General features: G+C 30.1%; 1 long non-coding RNA gene across 1 annotated transcript; it reads left to right on the top strand.

Moving 5' to 3' along the window:
• The first annotated feature begins 1,231 nt into the window (after positions 1 to 1,231).
• On the top strand, positions 1,232 to 12,619 carry LOC104644356 (uncharacterized). The gene is made up of 3 exons (XR_003244977.2): positions 1,232 to 2,155; positions 2,691 to 3,210; positions 11,145 to 12,619. It is a non-coding gene; the product is annotated as an uncharacterized lncRNA (long non-coding RNA).
• The last annotated feature ends 519 nt before the right edge of the window (positions 12,620 to 13,138 follow it).

The following is a 13,138-nucleotide window of genomic DNA, read 5'->3' as shown; positions in this document are numbered from 1 at the left end:
AATACAACCTCTAACTTCAACCTTAATAATATGTCATATACGTAGAACTATATAAAATCTTCAAAGAAAAAAAGAGAAAAAATGGGAGATTAGAATATACTTGTTGAAACTCAATAATAATTAACCACCGAAAATTGAGCAAACTCATTGATTGTGAGGATTTGATGGGCAAAAAGTCTGTGATTTTGTGAAACTTACTAGGAGATGAAATTGATTTAGGAGTAACAGAATTGATTTGAGGATAAAAAATTTGAATTAAGAAAAATGAAAGAAGGCTCAAAAAGTAAAAATAGGAAAGAGAGCGTGAAAAGTGGGAATAGTAAAATTTTATGAATGTGAATTGTATTTTGTTATTTGGGATAATGCCCAAGTACCCCCTCAATCTATGCCCGAAATCCCAGAGACACACTTATACTATACTAAGGTCCTATTACCCCCCTGAACTTATTTTATTAATAATTTTTTACCCCTTTTCGGCCTACGTGGCACTATCTTGTGGGTCCAACGATGGTTGACTTTTTTTTCAAACTAGTGCCACGTAAGCAAAAAAGGGGTAGAAAATTACTTATAAAATAAGTTCAGGAGGGTAATAGGACCTTAGTATAGTATAAGTGTGTCTGTGAGATTTTGGACATAGGTTGAGGGGGTACTTGTGCATTATCCCTTGTTATTTATTAGTTAAATATACCCATAAAATATATATAAAGAATAGTATAGCTATATTATTTTAATATAATATGTAGTTTGACATTTTTTTTAGCTTTACCCTAGTATCATTGTTTGTTATTTGTTGAAAATTTTTCATTTGGTTTTTATAAAGTGTACTTCTAAAATTTCTTGAGATGCAAAATAGCATATATAATTTTTTATAAATGGTTTCTTTTAATATATTTTTTCAATTGATAATTCATATAACTAATGTATTTAATTTTTCTTGTGGCATGTTACTCGAGATATATCAAATTTATAATAACTTTCCTTTAATATCATTTTTTTCCTACAAATCATATTTAATAATTTTCTTATTAAAAACCTATAATCTAGTATTGCTAAAATAAAGGAGGCCCTCAGATTTAGGAGCCTAAAATGATTGCCTTATACTTAAAAGGGGCAGAGCCGCCCCTGACAATGGTGCACCCGTATTTTTGAAATTCAAAATTCGCTTGTGTATTATCAATACATAAATTTATATCCATCTATTTAGAACACTATTTATTTTTTTGTTCCCCTTTTTATTAGTACACTACTTACTCAACTTTTAGTAGAGAACATGTTTTGAATAATACATATATTGAATACGTAACTCATAATCTGATAATGGATAACATGCTTGGAGTTATACATATAATGAATGTATGTATTATTGTATCTATTTATGTCCTCCTTTCCGGTCCGGCCGCAGTACGGCACCTGAACTCGAAGCTACGATCAGATCCAGTATAGATATGTTTAATTCCCATTTAAGTTCTACCTTAAATTACTATTGCTCCCTTTTTGGTCAATTTTCGGTCATGGACGTTTTATTGATGAATGAGTTTGTACAACATTGGACTCAACTGAGTCCAAAAAAAAATTCACACAAACTTAAAATTCAGCCCAACCCAATCCTACAAACCTCTTTTAAAAGACCCTTCAGGTAGGGTTTTCTAATTCGACATTCTCCTCATTTTCGCCTCCATGTATCCTCTGAGAGAGTTTGTCAACTAAGTCGTATGTATTCTTCATCTGGGGATCATCAATTCCCCTTTTGGGTAGTGGTTTATTAATGAGCAGAGAATCAACTCACAAAGGTATGTGCCTTTCCTCTCATCCCTTCTTTCTAGTTGGGCTCTTCTTCTCTTGTTTCTTTCTCTCTTAAGTAGTAGAGTTGTTATCCGGCGGATATCGTGGGATTTTTTTGGATTCGACAGAGGTATCTAGTCATGACCCTTAGTTGAGTGTGCTCTGTATAAGCCTTCATCTTCGCTTTTTCATTCTATTGTGTTGTTCCTCATGAAACTTCATCCACTAAATCGTTCTTTGCTGATGAGGTAGATAGTGATGGAAATATCCGCGATGCACAGACGCTTCCTTTTTTACTCCTCCTCCTCCAGATCAGTTCTCCCAATTCATATTCGTCCCTCTTGCCCTCGAATTTTTTTGGTGACTCCTTTTGGTAAGCACATAACATTTGTTAGGTAGCTTAAATTTCTCACATTTTTGAAGCCTTGTAAATTGATAAAACTGGCTAAGGTAATCTATACATCATTGAATATTGTTTATTCACCTTGCTCTAATTCTTAGATTAGAGATTAGTGCACTGTCACTATTTAGTAATTTTCTACATTCTATTGGAAGTTGTGAAAAATTATTAGCAGCTAAGGTATCTGTTGATCGAATACCACATTTGCTAGCTTGTCTACAAGTTGATTTGCTTCTCTAAATAGATGCTTAATCATAATTTGTAGTTTTCTTATGAGCTGTTTTATTTCTTCAATTTGAATTGCTAATTGCCATGGTATCTTCCATTTATCCGTATTAATCTTTCTTAAATCGATTAAGTCATTTTCAAGAATTATATTATGTAAATTGAGATCTTGACATCTCCTTAATTCCATTAGGATTGTAGTAGCCTCTGCATTCATGCTTGTAGTAATCCCATGCATCAAACCTTTGCACTAATAAGATCTCCATATTTATTTCTTATGCAGGAGGCGTATGAACTTTCTCTCAGATTTCCTCTACCAACTTCATCTATGTTGAACTTCATCCATCCTTGCTCTAGCAATTTCATTCATCCTTGCTCTGATAATTCCCCTCTTACTGTCAACCAATGATTCTTTGGTTTGTATTTCTGTGCTTGGCTATTATTTCCTCCCACTCTGTTGGTACCCCAATTCATGGGTATTTCAATTTGACCAAGCAATGCATGTATATCATGGTCTGCTAAATGTCTTTTTTCTCATAACTCCCACATTAACAGAGAAAGAATGGCTTTGTATATGTACCTTAATTTTGTTGGGGATGGTTCATTTCACTGCTTCTATATCAACTATATACATAGCTTTTGAGCTAGTGAAGTTGTTAGAAATAGGTGAAACATAGTCTCTTGTACGTAGCTTTCACAACAGTAGCATCTTGAGGCCAATGAAATCGTCATCTTCCTTAGTTTGTCTTCGGTGGTAATCCTCCCTTGCCATACCCTCAATGGGAAATAGCTTATTTAAAAAGGTATGTCTTTCAATCAAATATTGTCCAACCATTCTTGTTGTAGTCTTCTTTTTATCAATAGTTCATATGCAGATTTTACTAAGAAATTGTCACTATTATTAGGCATCTAGCATGGTGTATCACTTTCTCCAGGTTCCACGCTAATGTTAATCTTGATCTTATGATATCATGCCAACCATTTTTCTTATTCCAATCTCCATTTCTGGTGTGACTTTTCACTTCAATATATTTCATCTCCATATCATTTTCAATGAAGTATAGTGCTCCTTACTTGATCCAGTTATCAAATCAAAACTTGAAGTTTCATGATTTAATTTTTCATTTTATCTCATGTTCAGTCTCGTCTCTTACCTCTATTATTTTTTTCTATGCACGTGAAGCTCATCTAGCTCTCGCAATAACCAAGTATTGTTGTTTACACTATTTTTTACACATAAATGTACTCCATAAGATCCTATCGAGACCCTAAATTTCTACCATAGACTCTTAAATAGGGCTTAGTTACTTTATGGAGTGATCTCAAAACCCACTCCCCGTTCTATCTTAGGAAAACATATATCCTCCCACGCAACCCAATGTTTTCCCCTTTCTCCCCCTATTTTGTACCAAAAAATCTTAGCAAAAGCACGGTGCACTTATTTTATGATTCCTCTAGTAGGGTTCATGGTTGATAGAAGATACACTGACATATATTATAGAACGTGTGCGATCAGCACATGTCATCCTCCATAGGATAAGTACTCATTCTGTCAGCCCATGATCATTTTTGTCATTTCCCTCAGTATATCTTTATGGTTTACCTTGGTCTTTTTTCCATAATAAACAATACATTCTAGGTATGTAAAAGGGAAAGTTTTCATTTTTATACCCGTGAGTTTTTTCAATCTCATTTCCACCGCGGGAGGTGTTTCTTCATGCATATAAAATAAATTTTTGTCCTTATTTATCATTTGGCCAGATACCTCTTCATACCTCTTAAGTACCCTCATCATTTTTATTACTAAATATTTATCTCATAATACAAATAAAATTAGAGTCCAGATCCAGAAGGGCAAAAAGATTGAGAATAAATTTCGAAAAGGCAACGAAAAAAAGGTTGAAACCAAAAGGAAAACATTAAGATAGAAGGATGACTCTTGAAATTTTATATGCAGCCTAACATGTGTCTTACAAGGCGCAAGGTGACATGATTCTTGTAGGTCGCAGGTCGACTTGCACCTTGTAAGGCGCATGGGAGTTGAGCATGCACCTTATTCCTTACTAATTCGTGAGTCATACAATGGGCTACTATAATCTCAAATCTTCACTTTTTTCTTCTTCTTCACCTAATATTTCTATTTCTTTTGCTTTTTTCTTGGTGGCAACACTTATTTTTGTTAATCATCACCTGCATATTCATTAATAATTTGTTAGATTGTGTGCAAAAAGAATAAATTTTTGTCATATATTTATATAGGTAGTGCATTGTTTGGATTTGAATTAAGAGTTATTACTGTCTTAATTAGGAGATTGCCTACTTAAATTGGTCTAACTACCATGCTTCATATTGTGCATATAAAGTAGGATATTAAATTCCTAATATTAAGTTATATTAATGAAATATCTGCTAAGTTTATTCCCTTCCAAAATACTTATTTTATTCCGTTTTTAAGGGTCAATTTAACTAACTTAATTTCAAAGTTAAATTAGATTATATTGATTCAATATTTTAAAAATAAAAAATTTAATATAAAAAGTACTATATGAGAGTACTATAAATTGCATTTTATTTCTTATCAAAATGTAAAAAAAAATAGTCATATAATTTTTTTAATTAAATTTTTTTATTATTATCATTGAATTAATGTAATTTAATTTTACTTTGAAATAAAATTAGTAAGACTGTCTTAAAAACGGTATAAGACAACTATTTTGGAAGGAAGTAAAAGTTAGCAGATATTTCATTAATATACCTTAATATTGTGTTTGACCAATTTAAGTATGTAATCTCCAAGTTAAGACAAATAATAACTCTTAATTAAAATTCAAACAATGGCTTGCCTATATAAATATATGACCAAAGTTCATTTCTTTTTGTTACATAATCTAATAAATTATCAGTGAACATGACAAGTGATAACGAAAAAACTCTCTAAGAAAAAATCAAGTGTTGCCATGAAGAATAAAACAAAAGAAATAGAAGAATTTGGTTAAGAAAAAGAAAAAATGAAGATTTTAGATTGTGCTAACCCTTTGTATGACTCTCATAAAATTGCTAAGGAGCAAGGCACGAACTCCCATGCGTCTTACAAGGTGCAAGTCGACCTGGACCTACAGGTATCATGTCAACTCGCACCTTGTAAGGCGCATGTCAGACTATGTTTTACTCCATAAAAGTTCAACGAGTCACCCTTCCATCTAAATGTTATCCTTTTGATTTCGATCATATTTTTATTGTCCTTTGGGAAATTATGCTCAATATTTTTGCCCTTTTAGTATCAGACTTAACAAGATTGTATCATCTACAATCCTCCAGATTCCACCTTAACATTCCATATCCTCTGTAACTCTCATCTTCATTTCGATTTTTTAAGTTTGATAAATTGTCTAATATTTCAGATTAAATATATTTACACAGTTCTCACCAAATAGATATAGTTCAAGTAATATATTTAATGAAGATCGAAAAATCTCACTTATAATAAACGTATAAAATTAAAATTATTATAAAATACATATTTAAAAAAAATATTTTAAACTTAACTTATTGGATCATTTTTGTCCACATAGTACTCCTACTATACTAGTACTATACTAGTGTATCTTTGAATAAATTAAATTAGTCAAGTTGCATAACATTTTCAAAAATTAACATACCATGTTAGCACAAATAGAAAAATGGGTCCAAATTGTAGTAACAATGAAGTAGCCAACTCAAAAACACAGATAGATAATGTGTGTCATTTAGTGAAATCACCATGTGCACAAATTACCAGCCAGCTTCACATAAATATGTCAAACATGATTTGGTCAATGACCTAAATATTTTAGAAAATAAACACCGATTTCATATCAGTTGTTCATATTTTTGAAAATAATTATTTAAATTAATTGATAATTTATAAAATTTTCATTTTACGCTTATAATTAATTCTTTTGAATATAAACAAGTCTGTAAAGTTTATAAAAGATTTCTTAAAATGTAAATTAATAAAAATCACCTGCTTCTTTCATTATTTTATGTATCGTTCTAAAAGTATGTGATTGACAAAATTTATTGAAATTTTGTAATTTTGATTATCGTATTATAGAATAGTGTTCCAATAATATTTATGCTCTAAAGTAGGAGAGATTAATCCATATCATATATGCAATTATAAGGGACAATTTTATGTTAAGCTCCAAACTTATATATCCTAATGTTAATTCTATTTTCAATATATATTTTTTAATACATATGTAACAATATATATATATATATGTGTGTGTGAAATTATAACTTCTAATAAATTTATATAATTAATTTTGCTTAACCTTCTCAATTTTTTTACTTAAATTCAAACCCAAACCAAAATATATACATTGTTAATGTCAAAATGTTGTTTAATTTAATTCAATTTTCTTGGTTTGATTTTTCGAGATTTCCATGAACACTTTCTTCATTCAACCCTTGAAAATGTATGAAGCTTAAATAATTATCTAATCAGTAACCACTGAAGGGACAAAAAGATATTACAATTTTTTGCATCATAATTAATATTGGTGTAAAGTCATTTCAATAATAATAGAGTTGAAGTACTAATTGTTACTTTAGAAACTCAAGAATTCTAAGTGTCCTCCCTACGTTTCATTTTATATGTCACTTTTCGGATTTCAATATTTAAACAAGTTTATTTTTTATCATAAATTTTTTAAGCATTTTAAATTATCAATTATTGTGACTCATAATACATTTTACTTTGTTTACTAGTAATATATAAACTTCATTTTTTTAAAAAAAAATTGAAGATCCTATACATAAATTTTCAGTCAAATTTAAATTGTTTTGCTCTCAAAAAATAAAAAATATCATATAAATTGAGACCGAGGGAATAATTGTTTTCAATTATACCTCAATACTCTTAATATTAAAGAAGTAATAATTTCTTATACTGCTCAATTCTTAAAACACATCTATTCCCTCGGTTCACTTTTATTTGTCATGTTGCGCTTTTCGAAAATTAATTTGACTAATTTTAAAGTTAAATTAGATTGCGTTAATTTGATTTTTTTTTTTAAAAAAAAATATTCAAAAACTATACGAAAAGTACTATAAATTGCAACTTTTTGCATATTGATCAATATGATCAAAATATATATCGTAAAATATTTGTCAAAGTTCTTATAATTTGACTTTAAAAAAGGAAACCATGACAAATTGTGGATGGAGGGAGTATTTGAAATAATTTAGTAAACTATTCCCTTTATCTACTTTTAGTTGTCATAATTTTCTTTTTTAGAGTCAAATAATAAGAATTTTGATTGATATTTTATGATATTTTTTTTAAAATCATATTGAAAAATGCAAAAAATTTACAATTTATAGTACGTTTTATATAGTTTATTAATATCTAAATTTTTTATTTAAAAATATCAAGTTAACATAATCTAATTTAACTTTAAAAATTAATCAAATTAACTTTCAAAAAACGCTATATGACAACTTAAAAAGATCAAAAGAGTATTTATTATTTTTCTTATTAGATATGAAAAAATTAAATTTACGATTAAAATGAGACAATTCGAAATGCTTTACACGGAAAATTAATTAGAATTGTTTTGGTCCAAATAAATGTTATTACAAGAATCTCAAAGGGTATAATAGTAAATAAAATATTATTATATAATAAGTATCATGTAAAACCAGACACATTTAATTATAATTATACATTGTATATTCATATTTTTTCATATAATAAAATTTTATTATCTAACTAAAAAATTTGTAAGCTCATAAAACGTTGCAAAATAGAATATGTGTTTTCAAATGTTACATACAATAAATTATGTCACCAAATTCCGTGTGATATAAAAATATATTATCTAATTATAGTTAAATATTTTAAAATAACGAACAACTTCTATAATTAAATAATAAAATTTGTCGCTAATTCTAATTAATGATAAACTATTATAAAATTCTATTTGTTATGATTTACTAGCAATTTAGTAATGGATTAGCTATAAAATTCATAGTTAATAATTTCAATTTTAGAAGAAAAAAAAAGTACAAAGGCAACACCACCATAAAGTAGAGTCTGAAGTCTAAAAGGTATAAAATATTAATAAAAATTTTAAAACGGTATATAAAATTTCATATTAACTAAAACGGCAAAATCGCTGGAACAACTGCCTGGTAGCTATTTGAATTTTTTTTTAAAAAAAAAATCACATGTTCCAGTGATTTTACCGTTTTGATTATATAAAATTTTATATACCGTTTTGAAATTTTTATTAATATTTTATACCCTTTAGACTCTGAACTCTCATAAAATATATTAAAATTATTTTTTGAAACAAATAAAGTGGAAAATCAACTTTTGCTTACTTTATTTTAAGTAGCTAATAATCTACTAGTTTAGTGGTGTACCATTACTCTTATTATACTAATTAATTTGTACTTTTCTACTCAAAATAAAATTGGTAAGGAGCAAGGCATAGACTATCATGCACCTTACAAGAAGCAAGCCGACCTGGACTTACAAGTATCATGTCGTCTTGCACCTTCTAAGGCGCCTGTCAGGCTGCACCTTACTCTCTAGAAGTACACAGAGTCACCCTTTCATTTAAATGTTTCCTTTTTGGTTCAAATCTTATTTTCGTTGCCCTTTTGAAATCAATCCTCAAATTTAAAGCCCTTTTAGCTCCGGACTTAACAAGATTGTATCATCAGCAATCTCCAAATCCCACCTTGGCATTCCATATCCTCTATAACTCTCATCTTCATGTAGTGTTTCTAACCCTCTTACAAGCACAGATAAACAAAGTAAATGATATAGGTCCCAGGATCACCTTGTTTCAGTCCCCTCTTTGAAGTGAATTTTTTTGTGAGATTTTATTTACTAGAACCGAGTACCAATTGTTTGAACTAAGCCTCCAAATCATGTCAATATAAACTCTAAGAAATCAAACTTTCGTAGAACTTTATTAGAAAAATCCAAGACACTATATCATATGTCTTTTCCATGACCAATTTTATGACAATATTATGATACTTGTTCCTTTTCTAATATCTCTACAAAATTTGTTCACTATGCAATTTTCTCGTGAAACAATCTGAATACTATTTTCTTCATGAATCTTGATACAAAAATTAAAAACTAAAATTTACTAATGTTGTGCCTTGCTAAAGGCATTTTTTGTAGTTAGTCGTTATAGTTATCATGTTATAGTTATAGTTTGCATAATTGCGCCTCATGGCAAATTTTATGTTTGCTATGGAGCTTTTGATTTGAATAATTCGCTACATACATTCAATTTAAATACAAATTGTTCAGTTTAGTATAAATTTATTTATTCAATTGGATAAATTGTATATAAAACGTTTCAATTTTTTCTGTATGTGTATATGTAGACAATTGTAACGACCTGTTTAGTCGATTCGAGCAGTAGAGTTAGTTTTGAAAATAACTGATTGTGTCGACGGACCACACGATGGACCGTCGTGGTCACGACAGATCATCGAGTGTCTTCGTGCCAAAACACTTAAACTCTGAAATTTGGGTACAGGGAATCAACTCTCTGAACTTCGCGACGACATGGCAGCACGGACCGTCGTAGGCACGACGGACTGTCACAGAGCTCTTATATGAAATTGAGTCTCTGAACTCTGTGACAACTCTGCAGGACGGACCGTCGCAGGCACGACGGGCCGTCACGAGTGGCATAATTTCACCTGGATCGGATTTCTGCTAAAGTTTTTAAGGGGCATGTTGGACTATTTATGACAAACTGTATGAAATTAGGGGATAAGTTTAATAACTTATTTACTTGGGGGTTAAAGTAGATAACCTTGAAATAAATAGTGGGTTACTTTTATCACCTTTTATACTTAATTATATGATAATTAGGGTAAAAGAAAAAGAGTTTGAATAAGAAAAAGTAGAAAGAACAGAGAGAAGAGGGGAGAACGGACGATCGAGAGAAGAGAGAATGAAGAGGAAAACAAAGGCATTGGGAAGTAGCTTGTTGATCACAATTCTTCGGTGGAGGTAGGTTATGATTTATGTTATTTCATAGTAAACTCTTAATAGCGAATGATATGTATTGGGTAGTATTGTAAAGTCTTCTATATGCTTAATTGTGTGCTTGCATTATGTGATTATGTAATTGTAATGGATTGGAAAGATGAGGCTGTGAATCTTAAACCTTAAATCCACTTTGTTAATGATGATGCCTTCGTATAAAAGAAGGCTTGATGAACTAAAAGAATGAGATTAGGGGATCGGGTGTCACGAACCGACACGTAGAATTAGGGGATCGGAGTGTCATGTACCGACACCAGGAATTAAGGGATCGGGTGTCACGAACCGGCACGTAGTAGTAGGGGATAGGAGTGTCACGTTCCGACACCTGGATAATAAAGAGAATGAATCTTTAGGGGATCTGAGTGTCACGTTCCGACACCAGGATGATAGAGAGAATGAATCTTGAATTATGTTAATATACTCAAGTTTAAAGAACCTATTCCTCAAATGAGTATGGCGTGGAGGCTTGAGTCATCATAGATGTGCTTGGGTTGTGACCAATGGTTATGGTACTTGTTGCTGTCACCAGTTGAGTATGGTAGTCGATTTTATGTTATTATCTGATATATATTGCTTTCTATTTTGAGTTGGCCGATGATACCTACTCAGTACTTGTGCCTTGTACTGACCCCTACTTGTAATTTTCTTCCTTGTTATTGTGGAGTGCAGCAAACGTGCCATCGACTTCAACTCGTCCGCAACTGGATTCTTTCCTTCACGTCTTGATGTCTTGAAGTTCAGACATGGACCATCTCTTTTACTTATTTTAGCTTCCTAGATACTCTTAGATTTAGTAATTTGAGGATAGATATTCTTGTGGTGATGACTTCCAGGTTTTGGGAATAATAAGTATTAAATTTTAGAAGTTATTTATTGGTTATATTAATGAGTTTTAAGTCTTCCGCATTATTTTCTAGTTTATTATGGTTGAAATGTTGGGGTTAGATTGGTTGGTTCGCTCACATAGTAGGATAAGTGTGGGTGCCACTCGTGGCTCGTTTTGGGTCGTGACAACAACCATATTCGTCTTTAATTATGATGACTAGGTTTGTATATTAGATGTTATTTTTATATGCATATGTGTTTTTGTTAGGCTAGTCCATTGTATATGTGCATATAGCTGTAATTTGTATATGTACGTGTTCTTTGTTTAAGTGTATATGTGAAAACTATATGCAAATTAGCTGTTTATACAGAATCCAAAGAAAAAACATATAAAATTGTTCTCGACATGTTCTTGGCGGTTACCTGAAATTTTAATAGCACATTGAGGAGGGTAATTGCGAAAATTCAAAATTCAAAATTCAAAATTCAAAAATAAAGTTGGTGAGAGGAAACTAATTATTTTGGTGAGAGGAAACTAATCTGGGTGAGACAATTTAGGAGAAAATTGCGTATATGGGGAAAGAAAAAAATTAAAATTTCAAAAATAATGTGGGTGAGAGGAAACTAATTCGGGTGATAGATTTTAAGAAAAAATAGTGTAAATGGGGATAGAAAATATATGCTTTGATTTGTATGTATCTTTATACAAATAAGCAACAAGAACTCAGTAACAACAGCCGAAGAAGCAGACCACCATTTTCTTGTCCTTTAAAGGAACATGTAATTCGATTGAGTAGAAATGTCGCTCGGAGAAATTGATATAGATAGCAAATTATATGGAAAAGTAGATGCGAATTGGAAATAAAGTAAACTATAGTTATAATATTTAATTTAAACTAATAGTTTGCTATTATATACAATTTTCTTTTTTAATGTTAACTTACATAAATAACTATAGTTTTAGGGCTATTAGATTGAAATAGTTATAAATATCATATTTAAAAATAATAGCTACACTGTGTTACAAAATGGCTATATCCATACATTTTTTGTTTTTTTAATACAAAATAACAATTTAATTAATTTCTCACTATATAAGGTTAATTAGTTAATGTAACTAACAATGCTTTTTTTTAGCCCTTAAACCCACTAATTTGGCACTTTAAATATGTAATTGACCACTACCTTTTAGAATTATTATCTGTTTAAAAATAAAAATTATGTTTGCTCTTTCTAAGCCTAAGAAAAATACAATTCAATGGTTACTGTCACACCCCTTTTTTTTCCCTCAACATATATTTTTGATTTTTATTGTTTCGAAAAGAAAGAAGAGTTTTTCCAATTAAAGTGACATTTTGAAAAGGGATAATTATTATTCAGAGTCACCACTTGGAATTGAGTTTTGGTGTTCCAAGTCAGCTTATTTAAATCCCTAATCAAAAGTAAATTTGACTCTATTTTTTATTGGTCTGCGAACCAAAAATCCGGGTAAGGAATTCTGTTGACCGAGGGGAAGGTGTGAGGCACCCCTCGAGTCCCGTGGTTCTAGCACGGTTGCTTCATTGACTTTGATATGACTAGACTTAATTTTGAATATTATATTATTTAACTTAATAATAAAAATATTTATATTTTTTTTTACTCAAATTTATTGTTTAACTTATTTGAACTGACTAATTTATTTGAAATGATCTTATTTTTTTTTCAGGGTATGTCCATTTATTTTTAAATATCTAATATTTTGAAAGTAGAATTTATATAGGAAAGAGATTTTAGTATTTGAGTAATTTTAAGATTATTTTTTTTAGTTACATTTTCAAACAAGAGGTAAAATTTTA

This window comes from Solanum lycopersicum, chromosome 1, assembly GCF_036512215.1.
Source record: "Solanum lycopersicum chromosome 1, SLM_r2.1".
NCBI classification, from domain to species: domain Eukaryota; kingdom Viridiplantae; phylum Streptophyta; class Magnoliopsida; order Solanales; family Solanaceae; genus Solanum; species Solanum lycopersicum.
The sequence above is the reverse complement of the archived record's forward strand: the minus strand, read 5'-3'. Positions and strand labels throughout refer to the sequence as shown.